We start from the raw sequence: 26,101 nt of genomic DNA on the forward strand, positions 1-26,101 counted from the left end.
CTGTATATATTTAGTGTGCGAGACTTTGTTTTGTTTAAAGCTTTTATTTTGCTCTGTGAGCAGTATTTTTTTTTTTTAATAACCTTTTTATTTACTTTTTGTTTGAATAAAAACACGCACCAGTGCTTTTCACTTCTAGTACCTGCTTTCGTGGTCTGGGGACGTCATAGCTCAGTGTCCTGTCACATACAGACGTGCTCAAATTTGTTGGTACCCCTCCACAAAAAACGAAGAATGCACAATTTTCTCTGAAATAACTTGAAACTGACAAAAATAATTGGCATCCACCATTGTTTATTCCATATTTAATAGAAATCGGACTTTGCTTTTGATTTTTTATTCAACACAATATCGTAAATAATAAAACAAATGAAAATGGCATGGACAAAAATGATGGGACCGCTAACCTAATATTTTGTTGCACAACCTTTAGAGGCAATCACTGCAATCAAACGTTTTCTGTAGCTCTCAATGAGACTTCTGCACCTGTTAACAGGTAGTTTGGCCCACTCTTCCTGAGCAAACTGCTCCAGCTGTCTCAGGTTTGATGGGTGCCTTCTCCAGACTGCAAGTTTCAGCTCTTTCCATAGATGTTCGATAGGATTCAGATCAGGACTCATAGAAGGCCACTTCAGAATAGTCCAATGTTTTGTTCTTATCCATTCTTGGGTGCTTTTAGCTGTATGTTTTGGGTCATTATCCTGTTGGAGGACCCACGACCTGCGACTGAGACAGAGCTTTCTGACACTGGGCAGTACGTTTCGCTCCAGAATGCCTTGATAGTCTTGAGATTTCATTGTGCCCTGCACAGATTCAAGGCACCCTGTGCCAGGCGCAGCAAAGCAGCCCCAAAACATAACCGAGCCTCCTCCATGTTTCACTGTAGGTATGGTGTTCTTTTCTTTGAAAGCTTCATTTTTTCGTCTGTGAACATAGAGCTGATGTGACTTGCCAAAAAGCTCCACTTTTGACTCATCTGTCCAAAGTACATTCTCCCAGAAGGATTGTGGCTTGTCAATATGCATTTTAGCAAATTCCAGTCTGGCTTTTTTATGTTTTTCTTTCAAAACTGGAGTCCTCCTGGGTCTTCTTCCGTGGAGCCCACTTTCGCTCAAAAAGCAACGGATGGTGCGATCAGAAACTGACGTACCTTCACCTTGGAGTTCAGCTTGTATCTCTTTGGCAGTTATCCTTGGTTCTTTTTCTACCATTCGCACTATCCTTCTGTTCACTCTGGGGTCGATTTTCCTCTTGCGGCCGCGCCCAGGGAGGTTGGCTACAGTTCCATGGACCTTAAACTTCTTAATAATATTTGCAACTGTTGTCACAGGAACATCAAGCTGCTTGGAGATGGTCTTGTAGCCTTTACCTTTACCATGCTTACCCACTACTCCTGCCTCCATCGCCAGAGGAAGATTACCCACTGCTCCCACCTCCATCACCAGAGGAAGATTAACCGCTACTCCTGCCTCCACCACCAGAGGAAGATTACCCATTGCTTCCACCACCACCACCAGAGAGCAACCTACCTTGCAAACCTCAGCCATCGTTGCAGATGGCTGGGGCAAAAGTGGGGCATCCGGCGACTGGCACGGGTCAAGCTAAAGCGGCCGTCGCCTCCCGAGAGTCCGCTGCTGCCATCGCCTCCCGAGGATCCGCTTCTGTGGTGCGGGCAGCAGAGGGCACTCTGCTGCCCGCACCACACAGGGTTGCCTGTCCCGCATCGCCTGGGGATGCCTATTCATCATCGCCCAGGAATTTGTTATTTGCAGCAGTTTCGCTGCCGGATTACCTGTTGCCAGAGCCCAAGAAAAAGGAGCTGCCACTACAGAGAAGGGGAGGGGGTTCAAGAGACCACCTCCACCAGCAGCAGTTTTGCTGCAGGATTGCCTGTTGCAAGAGCTCAAGAAAAGGAAGCTGCCAGCTACAGAGAAGGGGGGAGGTGAGGGAACCACCTCCACCACAGCCCCGACCACCAACCCTGTGCCACAGCTTGACGCCTGTGGGTTGAATCCCTCGACCTGGGCTCCTAGACACCAGACCTATTATCTGGACCTAAGGTCGCTGGGCCTCCCAGGTCATGGCACCACCAGGCACAAAATTAAGGATGTAGTAATTATTTATAGATACACTCTTCTATCGGACCATTCTCCAGTGCTTTGTGTATCTAGAAAGGCAAATACTGTAGTTGGAAGGCTCAGAAGGCAGAATTATCTGCAGACAGCGCAAAGGAACTGAATGTAATGAAGGGTGAATTTAATGCTTTGTCTTTAACTAGAGCTGAATTTATGATGCACTGCACTAAACAGAAATATTATTTTCAGGGGGAGAGACCAAGTAGCCTTGAAATTACAGCACAATGATTCCCTGGCCACTATTAATGCGATCAAAACCAGGGAAGGTGTTGTGCTCTGCATGTTTAGGGATATTGTTCATTAAGAGGACCACAGCCAGGCTGAATGGGGCTAGACCAGCGAGGGTAGAGGCGTAGATTTCTGTCTGTTGCCCTGGCTGGCTTTATAATGGCATAACTGGTTTATATAGTTTCCTCTTTTATTATTTATGTATTCATTTTGTGCAAGCTGTTTTGTATAGTTTTGTTCTTCTGTATTACTCAGATTATTTTATGTTTGCTCAAATAAAATAAAAAAATCACCAAAAAATATGTTTTCTTTCAATTGCAAGGGTAACACTTTTGTGTCTCAGAGTAGGTTAACCTTGCACTTTTTTAAACTGGGTTCTGGTTGTATTGTAGGCATGGCTGAGTGATTGCATACTTCCAACTAAAAGTGGGGTGTTCGGTTGACCTGTTAGTTCATAAGTTTGGTGTTGTGAACTCTGAGGTTCTACTGTAGTCCACATCCCTGTTCCAACCAGATCTCTACCATTTAGTTACACTTCATTGTAAGGCTTCAAATGCATATGAATTTAATGGAAATTCAGACTCCGTGGCTGTATAACTAGAAAATCCATTTGAAATGAACTACAAACTGAATGTTACTCCAGTAAAGTGATATTATAAATATATTAACTCATTGCCATTATATATATATATATATATATATATATATATATATATATATATATATATTTGTAATAATAAGAAGAAACACTGTGCCACAAAAAAAAAGTTACTGTCTCTTTATTTTCTTTTTGACAACAGTAACCTCTGTACTGTGTGGTCTGTGATGTTTTAAAAAAGCAGTGATGAAAAAAAAAAAAAAACATCTAGACCACATTGTGAGAAATTATTTCTGAGTAAGGGTCTTGAGAGTGTGTAACCAAATGAATTGTCACTTCTACAAAGAAACCAAAAAGGAAGAGACATGTATCCTATTTATTCACATTACCTAAAAAATGCAGGTCGAAAGAACAAGATATGATTTCTATTTTATTGCAGACTATCCCACATTCCTTGATTTAAATTAAATAAAAAAGAAAATAAAGTATATTATAAAGAAAAAGATAAAAAAAAAAAAAAAAAAGCTTAAGGATTGCAAAAAAAACAATTCAAATGAGACTTGCAGACCAAGCTGGTGTTTGAGTTTAATATGGGTAGATTACCAGGTTTGTGGTGCATTGTAAAAGGCGGCCAAGTCTCCCTAAGTGTACAGTCCCACAGCTGGGCGTGTAGCAGCTCAGCTCTAGCTGGACAGACGTAATGAGCTGGTGGATAAGGAGAGAGCTGCTCTTATAGGTTAGTAGAACAAATTTCACATCAATTTGGTATAGTACTGGCAACTAAGGAGGCCAGATCAGGGTTAACATGTTGAGATATTTTCAATTTGATCAGAACTCTAGCAGCAGAATTATTTGTAATTTAGCTACAAAGTTAGTCGATTGCCCAGCAAATAAATCATTATGGCAGTCTATTCTGGAAGAAACAAAAGCATGCATTAGACAAGGCTTTACTGTGTAATATTTATAAAATTGTGTCAAAGATGACACGCAGATTTGTGACTTTAGGTTTGGGTATAACTGTGTGGTCGTCAAAGAGCATGCTGAAAGAGGGGCGTTTATACAAAAAAAAAAGTCAGAATTTAATTAAAAACGATTTTGTTGCATCCACAACTTTGTGTGTTAAAAATGTTAGGAGACCTGAGACAACTACACTCTGGTAAGTGTTTACAGACAGATATAGATTGGAGGTAGCATACCTACAATGTCTATTGGCCAAGACCTAAACCAATTCAGTGGAGGGCCTGTAACACAGCATAGGTTTTTAAGGAGTCAGATCAACATTGTGTAACAGAAAATATTTGTTTTAAAAGGGTATGTTTAAAAAAAGATTGAACCACTTTGTTGTAGTAGTGCAAATAAGACAACACATCAACTCTAAAACTGCTTACAATTGATAAGCGTTTCTCTACATACCTGTAGAAATGTAAGTGACACTGTGGCAGGGCTGAGGCCTGTCCCTGTAGATAATATAGTTTTGTTTGATTATAACTATAATTAGTTTAATTTATAAATACATTTTAAAAAAATTAGTAACACAAAGTGTGTGCTAGATATGGCATGGCTGGGAGGTTATACTCCCCTCCCTGCCTAAATGAAACTCAGTGTGCAGCAGGTATAGCCAGGTGTATCAATTAACCCTAGCCACATGTCTTTAAAAAGGGGCTGGAAAGCCAGTCCTTTGTTTGCAATCTGAAAGCCTCATGACTGTCTGAACCTGGGTGAGTGGACAAAGAATGACTGTGTGTATCCCGGGGTTCTGTGTGTTGAGGTTATCACCGTGTGTATACCAGGATACCTACAATGTTTATGAGGGGGATTTTAAGCCCACCAAAAAGTGTAGTTTATTTGTGTTAGGAAGAAGGTTCCTGGTGTGAGACCTCCCTGTATGAGTAGCACACAGCCAGAGCTTGGCCACCTCTTGTTTTCTTGGTTGTTTTTGTACAGTGTTTTGTTTTGCATTTTTGTAATGATGTACATTTTTGTATATATCATCCCGCACTAGGGCTACCATTAATGGTACCCTAGTGGCAGCCACGTATCACTGCAACTTGTGTGATTGTTACTAAAACCTGAATGCCTGAACTGCGTTTTTGACATCAAACCCTCTGTGTGTTTCTCGTTTCTCTAACGGAACACCCGTTACACATGCATACACACAAGGAGACACCTCCATAACCCAAGATTCTGATGTTCTAAGCAACTAGCGCTAAATAATGTTTCATCACAATTACATACAAATCCCAGTCAACAGGCATATACCTCCCCACAGCTGTTGCAAAACATCCATATGTTTGTGTTTGCTGCATAGCTCACCAATCCCCCATTACGCTGCTCTCTTCCATTGTACCTCTAACAACGTGAGGGCTGATGTACCTATGGCGTCTAACTTGCTTGTAATGCTGTATCACTGACAAGATAAGAGACTATTTAACAGTGTACCACAGGCTAACATTGACTGCACTACAGATAAGTGAGAAAATACACAAAAATAAAAAAGAGTAAAACAAGGCATGCTTTTTAAGAATCTTTACAAGATTTACTAGTTTTAAAATTGATACACACACACACACACACACACACACACACACACACACACACAAACACATCTAGAAACACACTGTTGACAGACACCCACAGGCTGAGACGGGGCTCAGGAGTCTGCAGTCCTAATGAAACACTTGCTGTGCCGTGACGTTACACTGATCAGACACGGTCTCCTGCCCCACACCAGAGCCTCCTTGTCCAGTTTGTTGAGCTTCTGTGAACAGAAACTCCTGGAGACAACAGGACAGACTGTCCAGAGAGATGCTGTCCCAGGGACCCGAAACCAGGCAGCCTGTAGGGAGAGACTCAATCAGGTAAAGCAGAGACTAGAGGCACAGCACAATACAATGTTACTTGAGGCACAGCACAATAAATACAGTATCATATTCTCTCCACACCGAGCTTGGTTTACCAGCTAGGGTTCAGTACTGTAAGTTAAGGATGCATAATACATTAGGAGGCTGTGTGGTCCAGTGGTTAAAAGAAAAGGGGTAACCAGGTCCCCGGTTCAAACCCCGGCTCACTCACTGACTCGCTGACCCTGAGCAAGTCACTTAACCTCCTTGTGCTTCATCTTTCGAGTCTTTGTAAGTGACTCACACCCTAGTCTCTGTAAGTCACCTTGGATAAAGGCGTCTTCTAAATAAACAAATAATAATAATAATAATAATAATAATAATAATAATAATAATAATAATAATAATAATAATACATTGTACAGACAGGTGTAATGATACAGATTATACATACTATTTAGTAATGGGTATCTCCAGAGCCAGACTGCCAATAATGTTAAACTGTGTGAGCAAGATAAGATTCAAACTCACAGCTTTAACTGCACCATTCTGGCCTCTAAACATATAAGCTTGAATGACTGGATTCATCATGGTGTGGTATTGTACTGCACTGTTGACAGGTTCAGGTTTTGAAGAACAGCTTCAATTCACATAGCAGAGTGTGTATATTGCTATGTATATTCTTGTATTGCATTAATTAGACCTGCTGACCTGCTAGGTTCAGTGATTGCAGTGTACATTGCCCCTCTCTAAGGACAGACAGCAGTATCTCCAATCCTGCTGCAGTAACTCCAGGATTCCCAGATAGGTCAAGACACACCAGTGAGGGACAAACAAGAAGACATCTGCAGGGAACAATGAGACAATAAATTACCTGTTAAAATTAAGTTTACCAAAAGTATAGTATACCATGCTCCAACGGTGCAGAGGCATATTTATGTTAATAAAAGTAATGCTCTGTTGATATTTTTAATATATATTTTAGTCTTTTCTCATTTTAGTCCATTAAAAGCTTTTCTCCAATATGTCAACAGAACAATCATGTCTTGTGAGAAAGTCGTTTCACTCAGCAGCTACCCTCTCCCTCTCTCTCTCTCTCACATCTTCTCACGCTCATATTTTCCATAAACACCACTTTACACTTTAAACATGCAGCAGAGCAAAGACTTAAGACTAATTAAAACTGTGAATCAGCTATTTAAATAAGCTACTAAAATAGAGCTGTGCATAATAGTGAGTCCCCTTACTGTATTTTTGGAGCTTTATCATGCTTTTACCATGGTTATACAATGCATTTACGATAGTTTACCCTGGTTTGCTTTACCTTACCTCACAATTCTTTATAATGCTTATCTATACTTTATGGGAAACTTTTATAAGGGAAATAATGAGAGAGAGAGAGACCTGGCCAGTGAGCAGATATCTGAGTCTGTCAATCTAGTCCCAGCCAAGCTCAGGTGAGTCAGGCAGCAGCCCCCCTGAAACACAAAGACAGGCTTCAGTGGCACTGCTCTACACTCACCCACCCACCTAACCACACAAAGAGTTCGCAACTAAACTACCAGTCTTCAATTGCTTTTACCTATTTGTAATCTGAATGTTGTCTGTCAATGTATACCAATTCTGCTTCCTCGTTGTCCTATTTCATTTTAGTGTAGCAAATACCAGCTTTTAATTGCTTTTACTCATTTGCCCATCTGTCTACACATTTTACTGTATCATCTTTGCCCCCCCACATATACACACACACACACACTCACATACAGTGCCTTGCGAAAGTATTCGGCCCCCTTGAACTTTGCGACCTTTTGCCACATTTCAGGCTTCAAACATAAAGATATTAAACTGTAATTTTTTGTGAAGAATCAACAACAAGTGGGACACAATCATGAAGAGGAACGAAATTTATTGGATATTTCAAACTTTTTTAACAAATAAAAAACTGAAAAATTGGGCGTGCAAAATTATTCAGCCCCCTTAAGTTAATACTTTGTAGCGCCACCTTTTGCTGCGATTACAGCTGTAAGTCGCTTGGGGTATGTCTCTATCAGTTTTGCACATCGAGAGACTGAAATTTTTGCCCATTCCTCCTTGCAAAACAGCTCGAGCTCAGTGAGGTTGGATGGAGAGCATTTGTGAACAGCAGTTTTCAGTTCTTTCCACAGATTCTCGATTGGATTCAGGTCTGGACTTTGACTTGGCCATTCTAACACCTGGATATGTTTATTTGTGAACCATTCCATTGTAGATTTTGCTTTATGTTTTGGATCATTGTCTTGTTGGAAGACAAATCTCCGTCCCAGTCTCAGGTCTTTTGCAGACTCCATCAGGTTTTCTTCCAGAATGGTCCTGTATTTGGCTCCATCCATCTTCCCATCAATTTTAACCATCTTCCCTGTCCCTGCTGAAAAAAAGCAGGCCCAAACCATGATGCTGCCACCACCATGTTTGACAGTGGGGATGGTGTGTTCAGGGTGATGAGCTGTGTTGCTTTTACGCCAAACATAACGTTTTGCATTGTTGCCAAAAAGTTCGATTTTGGTTTCATCTGACCAGAGCACCTTCTTCCACATGTTTGGTGTGTCTCCCAGGTGGCTTGTGGCAAACTGTAAACGACACTTTTTATGGATATCTTTAAGAAATGGCTTTCTTCTTGCCACTCTTCCATAAAGGCCAGATTTGTGCAGTATACGACTGATTGTTGTCCTATGGACAGAGTCTCCCACCTCAGCTGTAGATCTCTGCAGTTCATCCAGAGTGATCATGGGCCTCTTGGCTGCATCTCTGATCAGTCTTCTCCTTGTATGAGCTGAAAGTTTAGAGGGACGGCCAGGTCTTGGTAGATTTGCAGTGGTCTGATACTCCTTCCATTTCAATATTATCGCTTGCACAGTGCTCCTTGGGATGTTTAAAGCTTGGGAAATCTTTTTGTATCCAAATCCGGCTTTAAACTTCTCCACAACAGTATCTCGGACCTGCCTGGTGTGTTCCTTGTTCTTCATGATGCTCTCTGCGCTTTAAACGGACCTCTGAGACTATCACAGTGCAGGTGCATTTATACGGAGACTTGATTACACACAGGTGGATTCTATTTATCATCATTAGTCATTTAGGTCAACATTGGATCATTCAGAGATCCTCACTGAACTTCTGGAGAGAGTTTGCTGCACTGAAAGTAAAGGGGCTGAATAATTTTGCACGCCCAATTTTTCAGTTTTTTATTTGTTAAAAAAGTTTGAAATATCCAATAAATTTCGTTCCACTTCATGATTGTGTCCCACTTGTTGTTGATTCTTCACAAAAAATTACAGTTTCATATCTTTATGTTTGAAGCCTGAAATGTGGCAAAAGTTCGCAAAGTTCAAGGGGGCCGAATACTTTCGCAAGGCACTGTACATACACACAGCTGTGCTCATGGTCAGGGGCACTATCAAGAGCTCAGGTATACCTGAGAGAGGTAAGCGATCAGTTGATCCATGATTGGATGGTCTGCAGCTCCCCAGCGAATGGCAGACAATTCGAGACGAGTCAGAGAGTTGGAGGACATAGGCCACAAAACCAGCTCCACCCCCATTGAGCCCAGAGTATTGTGGGAGAGACACAAAGACTTCAGGTGACCAGTCACTGAGGATGAGACAGGAAGACAGAAACAGAAAGACTGATTTCATGGGCCTTAACTTCTCGATAACCTCAGTGTTGGGTAGTGTAGTCCAAGATGCGAGCTAATCTGGGTGTGTGAAACCACCCTATAAAACAAATTGATGCATGTCAGTTTACAAGTGGCTGGGCTATTGCTGGGCAGTCCACTTCACCATAAACCAGAATATTCTGTTAAATCAAGATACATATTTTCCTACAGTGTTATATAGTCCTCCCTGTCATGCTCCGACTTACCTGTGAGTGCACTGGCCAGCAATGGGCAGTGCTGCTGCAGGAAACAGGCACTCAGTCTGCAGCCCTGCAGCCTCAGAGTGGCCAGCAGGGGGCAGGCTGACACCAGGGAAGCCAGGGACTGGGAGATACTGTCCCCCAGGAGGTTCAGGCTGAGATCCAGCTCCTCCAGGCACTGCAGGACAGGCAAGGGTTAATACTGCACTCTTACAGAGACTGATAATGTGTAGCCGCAGGAGAATGTTACAATTAAATAAATACATTAATAAACAGTACAGCACCGATCCTCAAAGCAGTGCCTGTGACGGAAGCTGAAATAATCTGCAATACTGATGTAATTGTAGTAGAACTAAAGTCAATACAGTTATCATACCCTCGACCTTATAAGAACATCACAAATGTGCTTGCGGTCAAAAAACTCAGGATCACTGTAATAGGACTGTTCAAAGGTTCGAAGGTTTGACGGTTCGTTCGCTAGCCAGGAATTCTAAGGTAGTTCTGAACCTTCAAAAGTTCATCACGCGACATTGACACACACATTGTCAGATGTTTTTTTCTTTGTTAACAGAAACCGTTTGACAATGTGTGAATACTATAAAATCGCGCATTAAATGTCACTGCAAAATTTGAATGCCTATTACTTAAAGAAAGTTGTTGTATTAAAATCCACTACCAGATCATTATACGTAGCACCTCTTTATCAATGACGACACCATGCATTGGAGCAGGGTATAATACCAAAGCACTGGGGGAGTACCTATAGCGGCTTCAATTAAATATGTACTGAATACCTAGTGTACAAAACATAAGAGAAGTATTACTGTAGATGAAGTATGAAACATAAAATATATGCTAACCACCTGATGAAAACTAAAAGTTGAAACGCGTCGTGGACGTGGATCAGAAATGTTTTTAATTTTTAAATTTTTTGAAGTTTGTTCAACAAAAGAAATAAAATGAACTGAATCTCGGAAAACTTGAGTAGTGTAGATCAATAAGAAAAAACCGCAAGGTGTGCGACCAAGTTCTGTCTGCAGTTCTGAATCACAAAGATTAATGTTTGTTGGAACATTCTCGGCTGGTTGGCATAAATTGAGAGAGACAATCACTTTCTTTATAGACGTTACCTTATATTGGTCAGCACCTTTGTGAAGATTTAAGCATTGCAGTGCACGAAAGGTTTTTTGTTTTGTTCAGGATATATATATATATATATATATATATATATAATCATATTCGCGCGAGTAAAAGTTGACCTTGTATAAAAGCTGAGCCCCCCATTGTGAGGGCGAGATTCGGGTATATTTTTTTAAAATATAGGGGCGAGTCTTACTCTAGGGGCTCATTGTTAAAATAGTTGTCTTATAATTTATGTAGTTGTGATTGTATATCGTAGCAGAAGTGCTGAATTACTATACAGTGGAATGCTGATGTGCATAAAGTAGACTTTTAAGAGCATAACAACGCTAAAATAAAAGTCAATAAACTTTGTAAATATGTAAAGACTCAGTACATAAAATAGTTGAAAACATAACAGGAGATACAAATGCCCAGTGTTGAGGTACTAAGAATCCAGTGGATTGCTTAGGAATACCATTAATGTAAACAGTGATGGGTTTATTGATGAAGAATACAAGGACATTGAAAAGAAACTGGTTTTCCTCATATTTCATATAGATTTTAGTCTCCTACCCCCTGCCGGGACAAGTTAAATAGGTCCCCTGGGGGGTGAACGTTTTCAACCCTTCTTTGACTTGATGGCAGACACCCCGCAATGCACACATTGTCATGTGAGTAGGAGGAACAAATTAATGGCAATATTATATCAGAAGGCTCTATTTAATTCAAAATAAGACTTGATATTAAATATGATTGACAAGCAAAAAATAAAATGTGAAATGTATAAGTGTATTTTTAATTGTAGTGAAATAAATAATAATAATAATAATAATAATAATAATAATAATAATAATAATAAAATGCTGTTATCGAACAACAACAATACTACAAATAACAATATTAATTATATATATATTTATATAGTCACCTCCAAAATTATTGGCACCCTTGATAAAGATGAGCAAAAAAGGCTGTATCAAATAAACAACACAGATAATGAGCTATATTTTATGCTCAAATATATGGGAAAACCATATTCTTTTATTCTAATACAATTGCTCAGAGAAAAAGTTTACATTTTTTTCTCAAAAAGATAGATGTCAGAATTATTGGCACCCCGAAAGATTCTTATAAATAAAATCAAACAAAATTAAATCTGCATTAACATTCTACTTCTTTAAGTTAATCTCAGTATTTAAGGAACTGTTTTGTGGCCTTCCATGGTTGCTGTTTCACTGGGGTATAAAAATGGGGTATATATATATATATATATATATATATATATATATATATATATATATATATATATATATACACAGTATATATATGTACATATATATATATATATATATATATATATATATATATATATATATATATATATATACACAGTATATATATATATATATATATATATATATATATATATATATATATATATATATATATATATATACACAGTACTGTGCAAAAGTTTTAGGCAAAATGCTGTAAAGTAAGAATGCTTTCAAAAATAGACATGTTAATAGTTTATATTTATCAATTAACAAAATGCAAAGTGAGTGAACAGAAGAAAAATCTACATCAAATCAATATTTGGTGTGACCACCCTTTGCCTTCAAAACAGCATCAATTCTTCTAGGTATACTTGCACACAGATTTTGAAGGAACTCGGCAGGTAGGTTGGCCCAAACATCTTGGAGAACTAACCACAGCTCTTCTGTGGATTTAGGCAGCCTCAGTTGCTTACAGTTGCTGTAATCCCAGACAGACTCGATGATGTTGAGATCAGGGCTCTGTGGGGGCCATACCATCACTTCCAGGACTCCTTGTTCTTCTTTACGCTGAAGATAGTTCTTAATGACTTTCGCTTTCTTAAAGACTGCACCCAGCTACCTCCAGACCCTCATCTCTCCCTACACCCCCACTCGACCTCTCCGCTCCGCCTGCACTAGAAGACTGGCTCTACCTCCGCTACGCTCCCCTGCCACCAGAGCCCGCTCCTTCTCCACCCTTGCTCCGCAGTGGTGGAATGACCTTCCTACAGATGTCAGGACTGCCCAGTCCCTGACCACATTCCGGTGCCTCCTTAAGACTCACCTCTTCAAACAGCACCTGTAGAACTCCTCTGTTTGTATCCTGGGACACTATCACCCTTCATTTAAATGTGCTTTATTTTGCTCTTATCTGCCCCCTATTTTACTGCATTTAATCCTGTACTTCAGAATACTGTAATCTGCCAAGTGTTTAACCTGTAGTATTTTGTATTTAATCATATCCTGATGTAACTATCACTATTATCTGCTGTATTATTGAATTGTGGTTTGTCACACTTGTACTTTGCTTGAACAAAAGTTATTGTATTTCTTGCTCTTATTGTTTGTGTATTTGCTTACGATTGTAAGTCGCCCTGGATAAGGGCGTCTGCTAAGAAATAAATAATAATAATAATAATAATAATAATAATAATAATAATAATAATGTTTGGGGTCGTTGTCATGCTGCAGAATAAATTTGGGGCCAATCAGATGCTTCCCTGATGGTACTGCATGATGGATAAGTATCTGCCTGTACTTCTCAGCATTGAGGAGACCATTAATTCTGACCAAAATTGTCAGCACCCCAGGTGAAAGGAAAATTCAATTTTCAAGCAGCTTAAAATATATTGCGAGGGAAATTTGGATTTTCTTGTTGAGAAACGAATACATTTTTAACAAATTCTGTGTCTTTCATCTGCTGCAGTAAGTTTCCTTGGCCGACCACTGCGTCTACGGTCCTCAACGTTGCCCGTTTCTTTGTGCTTCTTCAAAAGAGCTTGGACAGCACATCTGGAAACCCCTGTCTGCCTTGAAATTTCTGCCTGGGAGAGACCTTGCTGATGCAGTATAACTACCTTGTGTCTTGTTGCTGTGCTCAGTCTTGCCATGGTGTATGACTTTTGACAGTAAACTGTCTTCAGCAACCTCACCTTGTTAGCTGAGTTTGGCTGTTCCTCACCCAGTTTTATTCCTCCTACACAGCTGTTTCTGTTTCAGTTAATGATTGTGTTTCAACCTACATATGGAATTGATGATCATTAGCACCTGTTTGGTATAATTGTTTAATCATACACCTGACTATATGCCTACAAAATCCCTGACTTTGTGCAAGTGTACCTAGAAGAATTGATGCTGTTTTGAAGGCAAAGGGTGGTCACACCAAATATGGATTTGATTTAGATTTTTCTTCTGTTCACTCACTTTGCATTTAGTTAATTGATAAATATAATCTATTAACATGTCTATTTTTGAAAGCATTCTTACTTTACAGCATTTTTTCACACATGCCTAAAACTTTTGCACAGTACTGTATATATATATATATATATATATATATATATATATATATATATATATATATATATATTTATATACTTTTGCAAGGCACTGTATATATATATATATATATGTATACAGCAGGGGTGCCCAATCCTGGTCCTGGAGGGCCGGTGTCCTCCTGGCTTTTGTTCCAACTGCCCCCTAAATTACTTAATTGGACCAATCAAGCACTTATTAGAAGCTTAATTGGTCCAATTAAGCAATTTAGTGTACAGTTGGAACAAAAACCAGGAGGGACATTGGCCCTCCAGGACCAGGATTGGGCACCCCTGGTATACAGCAAGAGAACCTGCTTCAGTCTGCTAAAAAAACTGAAGCTTGGGAGGAAATTCACCTTTCAGCAGGACAATGATCCCAAGCACAAGGCCAAAGCAACATTGGAGTGGCTCAAGAACAAAAAAGGTGAATGTCCTACAGTGGCCCAGTCAAAGTCCTGATCTCAATCCCACTGAGAATCTGTGGCACTATTTGAAAATTGCGGTCCACAAGCGTCGTCCAACCAACCTGAACAACCTGGAGCAAATCTGCCAAGAAGAATGGGCCAAAATCACTCCGACACTGTGTGCAAAGCTGGTACATACTTACCCCAAAAGACTTCAAGCTGTTATTGCAGTGAAAGGTGGCTCTACCAAATATTAATGTGTGGGGGTTGAATCCTTATGCAAGCAAGATATTTCAGTTTTTTATTTTTCTTAAAAATATTTCCCAACATAAAACCAATGTCACCTTACAATAATTCATTTTGAGTTTCAGTGTTTTAAAATAAAATATCAAACAGAACGAAATTTCAATGTACCATTTGTAATTCAGTAATATGAGAGAATTGGTCAGGGGTCTGAATACTTTTGCAAGGCACTGTATATATATATATATATATATATATATATATATATATATATATATATATATATATATATATATATATATATATACACACACACAGGCAGTCCTCACACTTACGACACAATTGGTTCCAGAAAGTCGCGTTGTAAGTTGAATCGTCGCAAGTCAAAGCACATTTTCCCATAGGAACAATGTTATAAATTGGGGTTACGTTCCTGACTCTTTGGCCAGTTAATGTATTTTTACATAAATGACTGGTTATATGGTACTCATGCAAATATTTATTTAACTCTTTACACTCAGCCCGTTGATTTTGGGGCACCGGCGCCCCTGTGGTTACGCGCATATTACTCAGACACCTACCCGGCTTGTTTAAAAGTACAGACTCAGGGCTTTCCAATGATGTATTCAGTGTGTGTATGCGGTACTCCTAGCCGGAAAGATCTTAAAAATTAAGAACAGTGTTTGCTGTCAGTGGCAATAAGTAACCACAATAGCAACTAGTCTCTGGTTTGAATGATGATGAGTTGAAGAACTCAAACAACTGGATGCAGCTTGATTACTCTTCTTTAGCTGGAAGGATGCTTTGAATAAACTTTATGAACACACACAGTGAACAAGTTACTGAACAAACAGCACAATCAGGATTAACAACATGGTTTGAAACAAAAGAAGGTAAAATCGGTAGATTTAACAGCCCTAATTTTTAAATCAAGAAAACGTGAATACAATATGCGTCTACAACTTCTGATTTGGCTTGTCCAACGCGAATGTAGAGGCCTAAAGTGTGTATCCTAGCAACGCGCTAATCTACCGTACTTGCACTAAAAAAGCACACTCTCATACACTGCAAACTGGCAACAGGAGACTTCAAACTGGGTTCTAATTTGATACATTGATTCACCAATATGTAATCGTAGCTCGGGAAATTTAAGGGCAGATGATCAATAATCGATGCACTAAATCATTGTTGCACCCCTACAGACTAATTTATCAGGCACGTCACTGAACGGCTCTGCCTTGCTGCAATAGACAGGTATACAACTCATTACATCCTATCTAGAGTGGAGAGGATGGATATACAGGTCCTAGCCAAGACTGCAGCTCAGCCACATTAGAAAATGGCAGAGTTGTCAGCATGAAAAGACAAGACGCCAAAAGAATACAACACACACACACGCACACACCTCCCCACACACACACAAGGGGTGCAGATACATGTTAATTACACAACACAAAACAAAGCTTTTCACCCTGTTCATCTCCATTATTTTACCAATTTGATATAAACTAATTATGATTTCAGCTCCTGATTTTCAGTGGCATTTGTATGTTTTGTGTCTGTTTACCGCACCAAAATTGTCAGCACCCCAGGTGAAAGGAAAATTCAATTTTCAAGCAGCTTAAAATATATTGCGAGGGAAATTTGGATTTTCTTGTTGAGAAACGAATACATTTTTAACAATCTTGTTAATACACATGCACACTGTGATTGGTTGTCTCACCTGTGCGGGATAGGAATGAGGAAGACGTTGTCCTGAACTCTGACCCGCACTCTGATTGGTGCAGAGACAGCTGGTGCCACAGCCTGGAGTTGGTGCTGAACTGGAGCCTGTGGAAAAGAAAAATAAAGATTCCCAGTTGCCATGCATTGAGGCATGAAGTTCTTTACAAGACAAATTAATTGCATAGTGAGGTTCAGGACTGCAGTTGTCAGTATCACTGCAGTATCAATGTGCATCCAGCAACAGTCACCAATAGGAGTTGTGAATTTTTTCTATGCACTTGTGATTGTTGTTCCCCCCTCTCAATTCACCTGTGTGAAGAAGCTGTGCACCCACTCTCCTGCCTCCCCTCTTCCCCTTACCTGTGTCAAGAAGCTGGGCTCACCCACTCCCCTGCTGCTCTGCTCCTCCTCCTGTGTGAAAGGCAGAGGGCTGCAGGATCGATGGCTGCCCAGGATCACAATCTTCACCTGCCGAGAGCGCCCCTTCATAGGGAGCCCCTGGCTGGCCGAGCCTGAAACAACATGCAGAGTGTTTGCAATACACCTTCAACAGCATGGCTTGCAGAGCACACAACAGGGCGATATTCAGAAAGTACTAATGTGACACTATATGGACTGCAGTCCTATGCATTGAATGCTACCCTAATGCTTTATGAATACAGATCTGGAAGCTACAGTAGATTCACAAAGCATTTACCAACGTGCTACAAATGCTACAAAACTACCAATAAACAATTAAGATTCATCTAGGAGCTAGTGTTGGACGATAAGGACATTTTCAGGTATCGATTATCGGCTTAAATGGTAATCAGCTGAATAAATAAAGCATATAACATTTCTTGTAATGTGTTGTTATTGCTAACTAGTTTATAAAAAAAGCACAAATAATACAACCAAATTAAAGTTTCTTTCTTAGCCTTTGAAATTTCTAAATGTAGGCTACGCAATAAAAAAGAAAACAATGTTTCAAAAAATGTTTTCCGCTTCATACAAGTTCTACAAAATATCAGCTGTTGAACAGTTTCAGCAGAAAAAAATAAAATACAAATTGGAATGTTGAAATATTTAGTACACATTATACTTAATATATGACTTAATCAGTCGTTTTAAATGTTGCTATCTTTGCCGCTGTAGTCTTTCTTTACCCTAAGTGCCTTCTCATTTGAAACACTGCAATGAGTGTCTTTATAATTATTTAAAAAATGGTTTGAACATTTCCTACTTGCTGCTGACTGACTGTTCACATTCCAAACACTGAACCACTCCCCGAAACACTCTTTTTGAGAATACTAACCTTACATACCTTACATTTAAATTATAAAAAATATCCTTTTTTCAAACTCACTTGTAAATAATCTAACCCAGACTGACCTCTCCTGGCGGGTGTTGGTATTGTAATGGAGGCAGGTTGCCCTCTAGTGGACTTTGCTGGAATCACATCCTCTCTCCTGGTTTCCTGAAAAGAAGTAATTCTCCTCCTCTTCTTGGATTGAACCCTGCCAGTATCATCCTCCAGCCAATCATCTGCCACATACTCCTCCTCTGGCACCAGTGCTGGCCTGCTACTTGCCGACATCATGGTATAGGGGTGGGGTCAGGCTCTGATAGGCTGTTTGACATGAGGCGTGACTTGGCAATCACCTACTGCATGTGGAGATGTGGGGTTTACAGGCTGGAGAGGAGGTGGGGCTCAACAGCCTGCGCTTGCCCCTTATTGGTCGCAGAGGGCTCATGATAGGGTTGTCTGGTTCAGTCGCGGTCTCTGAAGAGCTGCAGCTCCATAGATGGCTCTCTGTCTGTTTAATGATGTATAAAATATATAAAATGGAAGAAAAGAGACATACCACTGTGCAAGTCATCACAAACACACCTCCATTTATATAGCACCTGTCATTACCAATGTGTAAACAGCCTAACCCCAGGGTATGGAAGGTTCAATGAGCAGTGCTTAATTTGTGCTGGGGCTTGCCGGGGCGTAACTCTTCTACTTTATGAAAGTTAAAAATCTCATACTATATTTTGCTGTCAAATGAATGCTGTCTAATAATGTAGCATTTTCAGTCAGGCATAATATCATGCACCAACATTGTCTTAATTCTCAACACAGTAAATGCGGTAAAGACAGACAGTCCGCTGCCAGGGACATTCATGTTGGTGTTTGGTAGTAGACAGCAGAGTAGGAGCGTTGCTCTGCGGCTGCTCGTGCTGCGGGCTGTAAGAACAGTGGATCTGTAGCTGGAGAATATACCCAGAAACTAAAAAATAAACATGAAGTCTCTGAAATGACTGTCACATTTTCTTTCATTCTTTTTTGTCCTGCAGTTGCTTTTAATTTATTTTTCTGCGCGTACTACTACTTCGTATATAATGTGAAATACATGATTGTAAACTTTTAACATTAGTAGTACAGTACTTTTCAAGAAACTTTTTGAATGTGCAGTTCTTAAGAATGGGAATATTGAGGAGTGTGATGTCCAGCCAAGGAGAAGCAGCATTGAAGAGGAGCTCCTGCTCCAGTTTTTACACACTTTTTTGACACAAAAATAACAATAAGCAGACTGAATCTTTATCTAATGCCCCAACAAAGGGGTGAAAGCAAAAGCTTCCTCTAGAGGAAGTGAACCCAACAACACTTAACCGCGCTCCAGAACCAGAAACAACCAGTGTAAGTACCCACACCACTTGTTCCTACTCCCCCAAAAATAATAAAATTAAAATTAATCAATCTCATAGATTAATGAGTATGACTTTATAAGTGTGAAGAAAATAAGTCCTGGTCCATGAAGTTGAAAATACATAAGAAAACCAGATCAGGGAATAAATAATACAAACAATACACCTGTGTCCACCACGCACAACCTCATCCCCACTCCTCCCCCCTCCCCGTCTCCCAACCCAGATCACCACAAGCAATAAAACTGCACACACCCCACCCACCTGGTTAGCCTTCCTCCTGCCAGGAACCGCCTTCTCATACCCATCAAGAGCCTCCTCCTCTGTGGCACACAGAACAAGGATAGTGTTCAAATTCAACATTGCTGATGATTCTTCAAGACTTACTGCACAGCGTCATGAAGACATGCAGTACTGACAGAGAACTGGACAGTGTTCCCAATTGTTTTGTTATTTTTATATACACACACACCAACAGTAGTGCTGGTTTCTGTTCCCCCCACAACAGGATACACTCATAAGACCAAGCCTCTTTCTGAGCAAGGTTGAGAAATGTCTTTGTTCAGTGTTTTAAATTCTCATTATATGAGATAGATGGTTTCTGGCCTGGGCAGATTTTTCCTCCCAAATAATTTTCATCATCCTCCTCAGATTCAGACAGCTCCAGGTCACTGTCAATTCCTCGCTGTTCTCTTCTTCTTCCTGCTCCTCCTCTCCCTCGCTCTCTCCATCACTCCAGCCCTGCAACCCACAGAGGTCCTGCAATCTGGAGACAGTGCTGTCTGTGTCAGGGGAGCCCAGCTTCTGCTGTACTTCTGCTGTAGGAGCTGCTGAAACACCCGATGCTTCAGAGACAGTGAGAGTGAGTCAGAGTGAGAGACCCTGCAATCCTAGACTGTATGTATGAGTCAGGGTAGGTAATCTTTTCAGAATCCTGTCCATGTGATTTGACCTTAATGCTTACAGGGGTATAGTTGAAGCACCTGTACGTATGTCGTTTTTCAAAAGTTCACATCTATGTAGAAATCGTCTTAACCCTTCACAATTAATTTCATAAATGGGTTAATCACTTTCACAATTAACAGCCATTGCTTTAGGTGTCAATTTACAACCCAGACACTGCTTGTATTTCACTTTTTCAAAGAAGGATGGTTAGTGCAAAGCTCTCCCTTGAAACTATCCACAGCTGCATATCTGCAAGAAATAGATGAATGGGTGGTGTGTGTACCGTGATTTTACACACACCCGAGGTGTGAGATACTATATAAACCCCAAGAGCGATAGCGTGAGCATTTATTAATGGCATTTCATACCAAGGGCCTATTAAGTTAGAAGAAGTGATACTAAAACAGTAACTTAATGTTTGTACTCACTTGTTTGATGCATCAAATATGTAGCTGATGACTGTAATGAACTGAACTTTATATTTTAGATATTTTGCGAGTGTTGTGTATGGAATTGGTGACAGCACCTTTATTGTGAACAGTTGCCATATGGGGAAATAACATTCTTTTTCATTTGCACAATTTTAAATTCCCTTAATGTTAATTTTGTTCTCGGTAGTAGACTTCCTAATTACATTCCCAATTATTTCTATGCGTTCTGCTGTCACCGTTCTTAAAATGGTCAGTTTGAGAAATAAACTCTGTTTAACCTGCTTTAGTACAAAACTAACGCTACATTTACTGTTTTTCATTATGGTAACATTATGGTAATGTCTTGAGAGATATTATCAGCTCATCATCTAACTAAGGAAGCTGCTGAGCAATTAAATCATCCTCAGACTCGGCAAACAATATAACCAAATCTATTATATCTGGGATAGAGGAAGCTGCTAAAGAAGAACAGTACTCACACACATTTGGTCACCATCACAACTTTTTGCATGAAAATGGGGTTACTGTATTCTGCTGGTGTTACAGCACCTCTGGACTTCAGGGCATTTGAATTAGATCAGACTGTTACCATCCTTCTCACACTGCAGTTTAAATCATGTGATATGGCAGCTTTTTATTCTTTACAAACTGACATCATAGAGCACTCATAAATATTGACATACATTTTTAAAGGGAGAGACAGCATTTTTGTGTTACAGGTGGCAAAGTTGCCAAAAAATTGTTTGTCGCATTTCTGACCATTTTAGTTGCAGTCTGAAGCCCTGTATGTAGTTTTTTATTTGGGTGGAGGGAGGGTTCTTGACAGACTCCGGGAATTGCCATGGCATCTCTAAAAAAACAGGGGATCTGTCTGAAAATTGTGGGATTCCCATAATGCACTGAAATGCAAGCCCTGTCACGTTGCCACATAAATGCATATAAGAGATCTTAAAGGAGGAACGAGTATAAAAGAGAGATAGAGAAAGAGACACAAACAGACAAACCTGCAGTTTGGGTAGCCCTGCTCGCTGTGCACACTCTACAGCACTCTGGTAGCACCCCACAAGCTCCTCTAATGCACACCCATCTTCCTCCAGAGACAAAACGATGTTCAGCCACGTCTCGCACTCCTGAGATAAACAGAGAGATAGCATCTCAGAGACAGCCACACACTGCCAATACAGAGAGACTCGGCACTCAAACTGTACTGTATCGTACTGGACTGTATGGTTTCATATTGTATTATCATACTGTATAATTTTGTTCTTCAAGCTCCCTTGTGTTGCTCAGGGTGACTGCAGGCATTATACTCACACTGCTTCATATAGATCCCTGAAGATATCAGAAGTTAAGCAGGATTGAGCGACCTGGTGTTACTGGACAGGACTTGACTCAAGACATTGCTGTTTACAAATCTTTGATTATAAAAACTGAGTAAATAACAAAACAAAAGCGTAGTCTTCTGTAAAATGTTCTATAAATGTACCTTAACAGTTAAGCTTGGGTACTGAAGCACAATCTGCTGCAGCACTCACACAGCCCTCCACCCTGCACCCTCACCTGTGCCTGGTATGAGTCCAGTGCTTTTCTGTAACAGCCCACTTTACAGTAGTGGTCGCCCAGCTGCTCTGTCATTCCCACAATCCTCTGGGCATCACTCTCCGACTCTTTTGCCAGAGCTTCCTCTAGATGTTAGCCTTTAATCACTGGGACATTAAACACACCATTAAACATTCATTACAGAAATCTCCCTGTCGCCTTGTCCATGAACTCTAATACTAAACCATTAAAATAAATAACCGATAAGTCAAGTAAACCATCTGGCCAGCCCCTGCAGGTATCCAGACGCCTGGCCAGTAGGGTCCACTGCAGTGTGGTGAGGTGAAACAGTCCTGATGGTTTTGCCTCTATAACCCGTGGGAGTACAAGAGCCAATATAATGCTCCCTAGGAAGACCAGAAACTTTGCACAGCCGAGACACAAATCTGTGTTCCCCTGACTGTATGACATCAACCCCCCTCCCGCCCTTCCCCTCCAGTACAAGTTGAGCAGGTTATCGAACTAACTCACCGTACTTGTGGCTCCTCCTGATGTCCCCTCTCTTGGAAGGCTGCTGGGAACCCATGGTGTAGGCCTTCTTCAGAGCACGCTTGGCAGCCACAAAATCACAAAGGTTCAGCAACACCTGGAAAGCCACACAAAGACCTGGAATCACAGCAGAGGACGTAGGACAACAGAGTCAAACACACACATTCACAAAACCTGGACTGAGAGTAGAGCAGATAGGACAACAGAGTCAAACACACACACATACACCCATTTGATTTTCTGGACAGATGCAGTGGTTTACCTGTCCAATGCTGTGGTGACATTCGCTGTCTAAGAATTTCTCCTTCATTTTACGAGCGCACTCCTTGGCATGCTGCCCGTTGCGGAAGTGGATGCTGCCCAGGTTAAAGTTGGCATGATACAGGTCCTCCAGCAGCTGGTTCTGTCTGCAGAGAGAGAGGAAGAGAAACAATGAGGGTGAAGGATTGAGCTAAAAAGTCCTGTGCTGTCTGTAGAGATGCATCTTCATTTCACAACAGGAATCCTGGAGAAATAAAATCCATTTACACTGAGAACTAAATTTGCCAGTAGATTACATGCATACGTGCATTATTAGTTAAGTAAGTAACTATTACTTGTTATGTTTTTGACTAGTGTCTAAATATAAAATGTTATCCCGTTTTTCAATTCTTTGTCATAATGCATATTCTGTATTCTTCCAAGACAAGAATCCATTAAGCTAAGCTAACAAACTGATGAAAGTGCAGTACTGACTTCTGGAATGAAGACGCTCCTCCGGGTGAAGTCACTACAGCGCTGGCTTGTCCTTCAGTCCATCATACACAAAGCCCAGGTTCAGGTAGAGACAAGCACGCATCTCACTGAGCTCCCGGGACAGCACTTTACCTGAGAATGGAGAAATGAGAGGGTCAGTGTGAGAGAGGAGAGAGGATTTTACAATAAGATATTATTACTTTCAGACTTGGACCTTGTTAAAATGTGTTTCAGTAGGTATTACTGAAGAGAGTCACTTGTAGTTAATGTAAGGTATATACAGATATGAATGAGTAGGATGCAATTACACCACTCAGTCCTGCCTCTCCAGCCCCCCTGCCTCTCATCACCCTCTAGCCTCTCGTCCACAATGGAGAGGCTCTTCCTGAAGGCTCCCTCAGCTTCCCTTAGGCTGTTCTGTGATTGGTCAGCCTCACAGCGGAACAGGAAAGTCCTGCCAATGGTAGCCCAGACTCGCTGAGAATGCTAACTCCAGGTGCCGTCGCTGGTGCTGAGAGAGAGAGAGAGAGAGAGACAAAATATGTAAGTGAGAAACAAAATCATTAAATATTTACCATGTGCCATTTTCATAATTTAGAATTTAAATCAAATTCTACTGTATAACTATTTTTATAGTTATTATAACAAATGGAACCATTTGCAGCTGGAAAATACAGCACAACTGATATAGGGGCAGTTTTAGAAGAAATTCATTTCAATTTTATAAAGAATAAATCATTGTTATGCATTTACTGCATCTCCAGAGGTTAAGCTTCATTGCATGCTACTGACCTGTCTGGTAGTCTTTTGAATTTACTGTATTGCAGGGTTTTATTATTTTTATAGCTGTTTTTTACAGTAAAGACAAGGACTATACACTTGTTAGTTCTTATCGAGCATTGCACGAAACGGGACCTGTAGTCAAATTTCTTGTAGGCCACCATTTCAATTTCCACATATTCTGTCTGTTGTGGAAAATGACCGGCCTTACAGAAAATGCTTTGTGTGTGGTGTGGTTGATGGTTAAACATTTACGAAACATTCTAAATGTTTGACACTTAGAAAATGTATACATTTTTAAACTTTGAACTATTATCATCCTTAGTTTTCACCACTGTATTAGGCAAAATAATATCAATCCCAACAGCTCCATCCATTTACTTATTATTATTATTATTATTATTATTATTATTATTATTATTATTATTTATTTCTTAGCAGACTCCCTAGGGTTGAGTAGGCAGTTTAATGTTCTTGAAATGTATTTTTATTTACGACTGTAAGTCGCCCTCGATAAGGGTGTCTGCTAAGAAATAAATAATAATAATAATAATAATAATAATAATGTTAAACCCAAATTTGTATGAACATTTGGATGTGTGGTCCCTTTGGTTAGATCTCTTGATGTGGGCCATTTCGTTCTGCTCGGATATGTGGATTCCAAGATCTAGATAGTGAAAAAGAGTTTTTTTGCTGTTTTTGCTGGGTTTTTTGGGGGGTTTTATGTCTCCAGCTACAAAACGGTTTGGAATTTTTGTTTAACAATTTTAGGGTACAAGGGGACTGGCCCAGAATAGTGCCTTTTTTGGTTTGGTGAGAAAATATTAATCTGTTCATGAGTTACATGGATTTGCAATTTTGGTTTTGAGCATGCTCAGAACAGCTCTTGCAGTTAGATGCTTGATCTTGAAAAAGGAATTTGCATCATGACAAAATATCCTTTTTCGCGTGGGTCTAAATCTACTTTCGTCAGAAAAAAAAATCTTTGTTTGTGAGGCGTACATTTTTTTTCAGTTTAAAAAAAAAAAAACTGAAACTACCTGAAAATCATGTATCTTTAGTAAACCATGACATGTCTGTATATAATTGGGACTCCGTAAGATTGACTGTAACATTGTCTTTTCATTTTGTGAGTGGGAAATGTGTTTATTTTATCTTTTAAAATCTTTTTTCGCCACTCGTCTGACGAAAAAGGAATCCTTCTCACAAAGAAAGCAGCTGTTCTGGCGATAATAGAAGTACTCTGGTGAAAAAAGATTGTGGACAAGCCACCGCCAAGTCCGAGACAGACAGCACTTCCCGGGGCAGCAGCATGAAGTACCTCCCTTACATTTAAATTGCTGATATTTCAGCCTCATTTCAAGTTAGAAATAAAAGAGACCCCTCATTTGTTCCTCTGCTCTCCCTCTACTACAATATGGACTGGATTATTTGGTTTATCCAGTGAAAACTGAAAAAAACAACCATCAACCACCACCAGTAGTGTAAAGGTTAGCACGTTTGCCTAGCAAGCAGAAGATCAGTGGATCGAAAACTGTTGAAAACTTTTTTTTTTTTATATACTAATTGTACTTTTATACTAATATAATTTATTTGTTTTTGTTCATGAGTGCAAACATCCAAAATGCTAACAATGTATTACATTTTAGATATTAAATATTTTAATGGTTATAGTAAAATTAAACGTCCTCGTTTGAAAACTATCAACTATTACGTTTTTACATATTTTTGAGACAAAGAAAAAAAAAGAAAAAAACACCTAGATTAACATAATTTAGATGTTTTATTTAACATGTAATCAAAGAAACTACAGAACAATATTGCAAGTGTCTACAATAGTCGTGTAGTAGTATTTAAGGCATGTTGGAAAACTGCATAGAAAACTACAGAGCGGTATAATTCAGTATTTTA

At 39.8% G+C, this 26,101-nt stretch overlaps 1 pseudogene; it reads right to left on the reverse strand.

The window, feature by feature from the left end:
- Window positions 1-3,156: 3,156 nt before the first annotated feature.
- LOC117394509 (tonsoku-like protein) lies at window positions 3,157-24,354 on the reverse strand (annotated as a pseudogene).
- Between the last annotated feature and the right edge of the window lie 1,747 nt (window positions 24,355-26,101).

The sequence above is a fragment of the Acipenser ruthenus genome, chromosome 3 (assembly GCF_902713425.1).
Source record: "Acipenser ruthenus chromosome 3, fAciRut3.2 maternal haplotype, whole genome shotgun sequence".
Classification (NCBI taxonomy): domain Eukaryota; kingdom Metazoa; phylum Chordata; class Actinopteri; order Acipenseriformes; family Acipenseridae; genus Acipenser; species Acipenser ruthenus.